The sequence below is a fragment of the Haliotis rufescens genome, unplaced genomic scaffold, assembly GCF_023055435.1.
Source record: "Haliotis rufescens isolate VD_foot unplaced genomic scaffold, xgHalRufe1.0.p SCAF_16, whole genome shotgun sequence".
NCBI classification, from domain to species: domain Eukaryota; kingdom Metazoa; phylum Mollusca; class Gastropoda; order Lepetellida; family Haliotidae; genus Haliotis; species Haliotis rufescens.
This window is the reverse complement of record NW_025963846.1, coordinates 21396239-21402238: the sequence shown is the minus strand read 5'-3', so window position 1 is coordinate 21402238 and position 6000 is coordinate 21396239.

Genomic DNA, 6000 nt, shown 5'->3' with positions numbered 1-6000 from the left:
TTTTTCATGTATTCCTATCCACTCAGTTGTTACTATCAGCTTGTTATTTTCTTAATCTGTAAATCCGTTAATCGCTTCTTGTACTACCCCTGAAGGATATTACCAAAGTTTGAAAATTTTCTTTTTTAATGGATAAAATGATTGTAATAGGGGTATTTTAAAAGAAATGAGTGCTGTGTTTACATTCGATGTGCTTGAGGTCAGAATGTTATAGGTCCGTTCGTATGTAGCATATAAGGTTCTTTTGTTTCGCCTCGCAGGTATGGGAGTGAGTGAGTGAGTTGGGTTGAACGCTGCTTTTAACACTATTCCAATTATATCGCGGCGTGTCAGCCTAATGTGGGAGGAAAGCCCGAAGTGATGCAGGTCTTAGACGTTTACCACTATGCCAACAAACTATTCATTTTTGGAAATATTTCTGAACAAACCATTCATTTTAAAAAAAACAAAGGGGCACATTTTGGTACAACCGCTGTATATGCTGAATTGCCCGCAATGGTTTACGAATGTATGTTACATATATAAACATATTCATAACCGTGTTCATATCGCTGAAGTCAATTGATTTTATCAACAGAGCTGCCAGTACAGTATTCTGAATATAGTAACAGTAGCCCGAGGTGACCCGTGAAGATCCGGGTTAGAATAGGTCTTCAGCAACCCATGCTTGCCGTAAAGACGTCTAAGTTTGTCGTCCAGTCAGTCTATCCAGTTATAACCCACCACAAATTGCAACAGAAATTATTTCAACTGAATTACACTCAGAATTCATCCCTTTTTGACATACTACAAAAAGTCTACCGTAATCGGAGTGGTGGAACACCGATTTTGACCCCAAAAGTCAGTCGGGTTAAGGCCACGCTGAAGCACTTATGTGAGATTATGATTTTTTCCATTTTCTTTTCAATTGTGTCATGATGCATATCAAATGAAAGCTCCCTTCTTACGCTTTTCCGAAATATCTACTTTGTCAAGGTGAGATATATACATCCTGGGAAATACAAAAACAACACCATGATTAGTCCAACAAAAATAATTACAATTAATAATGAGCAATATTATTAAAAAAATGTAATAAAATCAAAAAGAAATGTTTTTTTGTGTTATGGACTTTAGAAAGGTCATATTAAGTTTATCTCTCAGGTTTAAATCTAAATATTCCATACCTTTACGACATACAATATCCAATTTAGTTTCGTGTTGAGTGCCTCAGGAAGAAGTTGCCCAATTTACTCTCCATTATACCTGTCTGTACCAGGAGGTGGTTCAAGGTTTTCCATCTTGCACATTAAATCAGGATAAAATACACATTATTAAGTTCCACTTTAGCTTGTACTAAAGTCATTCTTAATTGTATCTGTGCATGAAGAAGTCTTATGGTGTTCGTCACAGAGATCAGGAAGCTGGGCATTCAAGCAAGCACATCCATGACATCCACCACACAAATGTGTACATCTCAATCCATGTTTCTTACACCTACATCTCTGAGAGTTGCACATGTTTGATTTGCAGTTGCATTTGATGATGTTAAGCAATTCTTCTGTTGCTGGTGGCATATTTGTCTGTATGGGTATCATTTTGTTGCCAACTGCCTACCAACCCCAGTCTTAAGGATCAGGTCCAGCTGTTTTCCCTTTCCATTCTAGGACTTGGAAGTAAACCCGCAAACTGTGATACTTGATTGCAGCTGATGTCGATGGACTCTGTGGATGGACATTGACATGGACATGGTTTCAGGCAACATTCTAAAAAAAACGCCATTGTCTTAACATATCAAGTCTTTCACCAGGTTGACCGTTTAACAGACACACGATTGCTTTCTCTCCAGATTCGATGATTTGCTCTGTTGTTATTTCATCAACTGGATTATCAAATACTTCCACTATCTCTCTGAATGATTTACTTCCTCGAAACTCCATCAAGGAACAGCTTTTCTAATTCCATGCATCCTCGATGTTGTGTCACATCCCAAAACTTCATGGAGGAACAACAAATTCTGACATAGAATGTTGCCAAGCTTCTCCTTTGTGTCACTGATGTGCCAGAACTGCATTGCTTTGGTAGAAATCTTCATGGACATTGATTGTAGGAAGATATCTTTTGATTCGATATTGACATGATGGCAGAGTAAAACAAGGAGATCGGAATCATCGCCTATGACAACTATAGGTGACTGTGATGCCACTGAGACAGCATTGGACTATCGAGACGTCAGCATCTCCTGTTGCATGGGTTGTCTTGCATCCATCTTTCTGTAGGCATTCACTCAGCATCTTGATGAATTTTTCTTTATTTTCAACATTTGCAAGGAAGGATTCTTTTTTTTTAATTGTAAGATCATGTCACTGTCAAATTTCACTGTAGCTCCAACACGCCAACCTGTTCTTCTTAGATGTGTATTTGGTGAATGTGCTGCTTGAGTACCCATCAAACACAACAGTGGCCTGTCCATAATGGGTTTGAGACATATTTGCAATACATGTTGCACAAATGAGAATATGTGACTCCACGTGGCAAGGGCAAACGCTCCTCCATCAAGTACATACCAAAGGTCCAGGGGTATCAGCATCCAACAAAGTTGAGATGAATGCAGATATTGCAGGTTTGTTGGCTTCTTTTAAGAACACAGCTGAATTAAAAAGAGCAGGTGGATAACTGCAAAACTAAAACTTCAGCAATGTCCAAGTTCTTCTGTTGCGCGTCCAGCTGCTGTCAAAAACCTCTGGAATAATAGCATTGGGTCCACATAACTGATCTCCTCTTGGTTGTCAAACTGCTTTGAATTCATTGTCACGACTTGTTCTTTCTTTCTGAACGTGTACTCTGCAGTGTTCGTGTCGGTCATAGAGTCCAGTATGTGTATGCCAACATTATATGCATCATCTGCATTTACAGATTTACTTGCTGTGACACCATTTGCAATATTTCTGAGGTCAGCATCTGGCTGAATGGGGTCTCTGTCTTGGAGGAAGCTGGGGAGGTTACATGCATCATTTTTGTCTCGTTCTTGTCTGGCACTTGACAGGTCCTTATGAAGATCAGAATTTCTGTTTCCATCATTAGTTTATTCTCCCATGGCATTACCGATCTCTGTGCATGAAGGCATTGACATGAGCCACACCAGCCTTGTAGTTTCAGACATCCCTGTTCCTCTAGTCAGTCCACCGCCTGTCTTGACAGTCCTCATTAGAACTTACTTGATGACAAGATCTGTGGAAAGGCCTCCCCAGTAGCGATCGGTGCGTCGTACAACATGGTGCCCAGACTGAAATAAATAGAATTGATGGCAACATGTTGCACATTTACTTAAGATAAAGTTGCCATTTTCCTGTTCGTTCAGCTGTAATGAAACTGCGTAAAACATCAACCCTGCTCATGTACTGGATCCACAACTGTTCAGTTCTGATGTCTCTGATGGCATTCTTCTCGACATCTACCCTTTGTTGTATTCTCTGTAGAGAAGCAGATGAAGAGACCTCACTGACAGACAAAGACTCGCTCATGAGTTCATCACATAGAACTGTAGCCCTTTGTATATCCTCATCATCTGTGTCAGGAAGAGAGTTCACAATTGGTTCATCTGTGGAAGACATAAAGACATCAGGAAGTGTAACGCCAAAAGTTCTTGAAACCGACATTGCATTAAGGGCTGAACAATCAAAAAGTGTCCTCGCATGGCTCTTGCTACCGCCTTTCCAGCCAGAATATGACTCACTGTGTAACTGGCACATGTACTGAACCGCAAATGAACCCTCACCCCCAGTAACATTGCATGAAAAGTTGTCATTTAAATATCTTGGTAATTTTTGTCAAAGTTTCTAAAATTTAACATTACCTTGTCCGGATGATAAAAAACAAAGCAGATGACAATAAAACCTTTCGCCCAAACGCATCACGGCAATGGTCATGGTAACCCGATGCACGTGGGTTCCGTGCTAATCGAAATGCACATGCGTTCCCCAATTTCTTGCCCCATAAAAATCCACCCAGATCGGATAACATTCATTCATTATTGAATTGCTACCACTTGCTAAGATTGAAAAGAAATCAGCAGCACCAATAGCTTGGATGATTGTAAGCTTGACAAACCGCCCGACAAGAAGCCAATGCATTTCAAGTCCTTGTAAGGACCATATACCGGCTCCAGCAAGGGTACCAGACCACCAACACTACAGATGACCAACCATGTAGTTCTGACATCACGTCATCGCCGGGACCGTCTTCAGTGGACAACACAGCACCACAAGCAGTGGAGCAGAGACCTCTTCTCAGCCGAGAGCCGTTACTGTATCTCAACAGCAGAGACGCCATGGGGAACGTTATTCGGATGCTTGTATTGTTGAGAGAGACTCTTGGGGTGGTCCGGGCATCATGGTGTGGGGTGGAATTGTTCTTGCAAAGAGGGTCGGCCCTGTGGTCTTCCAGAACATAGGTCCAGGGAGAGGCAATGGCGTCACAGCAGCTCGGTACATTGATCAAGTCTTGAGACCACACGCCATACCTCATTTGGCACGTCGCCGCAACCACGAGTTTCAGAATGATAACGCACATGCCCCCACTACGAGAGCAACAAGAGACTTCCTCCAGCAGATTGGCATCAGAACCAGGCAGTCCCGATTTAAATCCCATTGAGCACCTGTGGGACGAGATTAAAAAACGGCTGAATGACGGCCGACCAAGGCCGACAACTGCATCTGAGCTGCGTCAGGCGTTCCTCTGAGTGTGGGCTCAAGTGCCTATGGCCTTCATCAACTGCCTTATTTATTCCGTGTATCGCCAGTCATCAATGCATATGGCGGACACACAAGAAACTCACTTGTGATGATAGGGTGGTACATCAGATGTCGAAATCCTGAGGTTGGAGGTTGGTAAAAGTGGATCTTGATCCTTCCTATGGCAGCGATATCATCTGCTGTTACATCATTTCTTGGAATTGGTCGGAATATTCTGCTTGTCCGTGTAACAGTGGCAATAATACCCATTCCATGAAAGGTGTTAAATCCATCTAATGTTTTTACATTGAGGTCCACATTATCAGCCGAGTACTGAACAAACTTCTCAGAAGAGAAGTCTGGAATGTCTTGACTGAATGCAGCGCTGTATTCAAACTTCTTTACTTCTGTGTAACAACTGAAACAGAAACAATCTCACAGATACAGGAAGATACTGCAGATTCTCTTGAATTCCTGACACTTCATCTGGTGAAGGGTAGAAACTATCAGGCACTGTCATGGATTTAATGTCAATTTTAATGAGTTTGATGCTGTCACGAAGGGTCTCATTTTTTCCGTTTCAGGGTCTTGTTTCTTTGGAATACCATAGTGATCATGCAAAATGCTGGATGCTGTAGTTCTGGATGTGATAATGTTGTGTTTGCCATTGACTTCTGAAATCAGTATTTTTATCTCCAAAATGACTTTGGAGTCTCTGTTTCATAAATGAAAAACCGTAGTCGTCACAGTCAGTACCAGCCAGCCAGTCTCCCATCTTTAAAACGAGGTCCTGAATGGTAATCTGCTCATCATCATATTCTTCCAGATACTTCACTACATAGTGGAACGCATCTGTTTTCCGGGAATCGTTTTGTCAGCCTAGTTTTGACTTCTTACACTCATCCATATCATTACATACATAAGAGCGAGGGATGCTTTTGTGAGTCCTGAAATTAACACTGCAAGACTGATGGGACACAGCATCAGAAGCGTTCAAGTCCTGTGCATATTCAAGTCTTGCTATAACCTTGGTAGACCATTACGCATAGTACACGTTTTCTTGAAACGTTTTGATCTGCACTGGGATAACATCATGTCCTCTTTTTTGCCAGAATATTTGGCTGATTGTCCACAAACGATGAAGTCAGTTCTAAATGAAAATACATCTTCTTGTCAACGCAGTGATCTGTTTTCAGCCTCACACGGAGAGCTTGATGTTAGTTTTTTTTGCCAGCAAGAATATCTCTTTGGGTTGATACATTTCCTATGGCATTTGATGTGAACAATT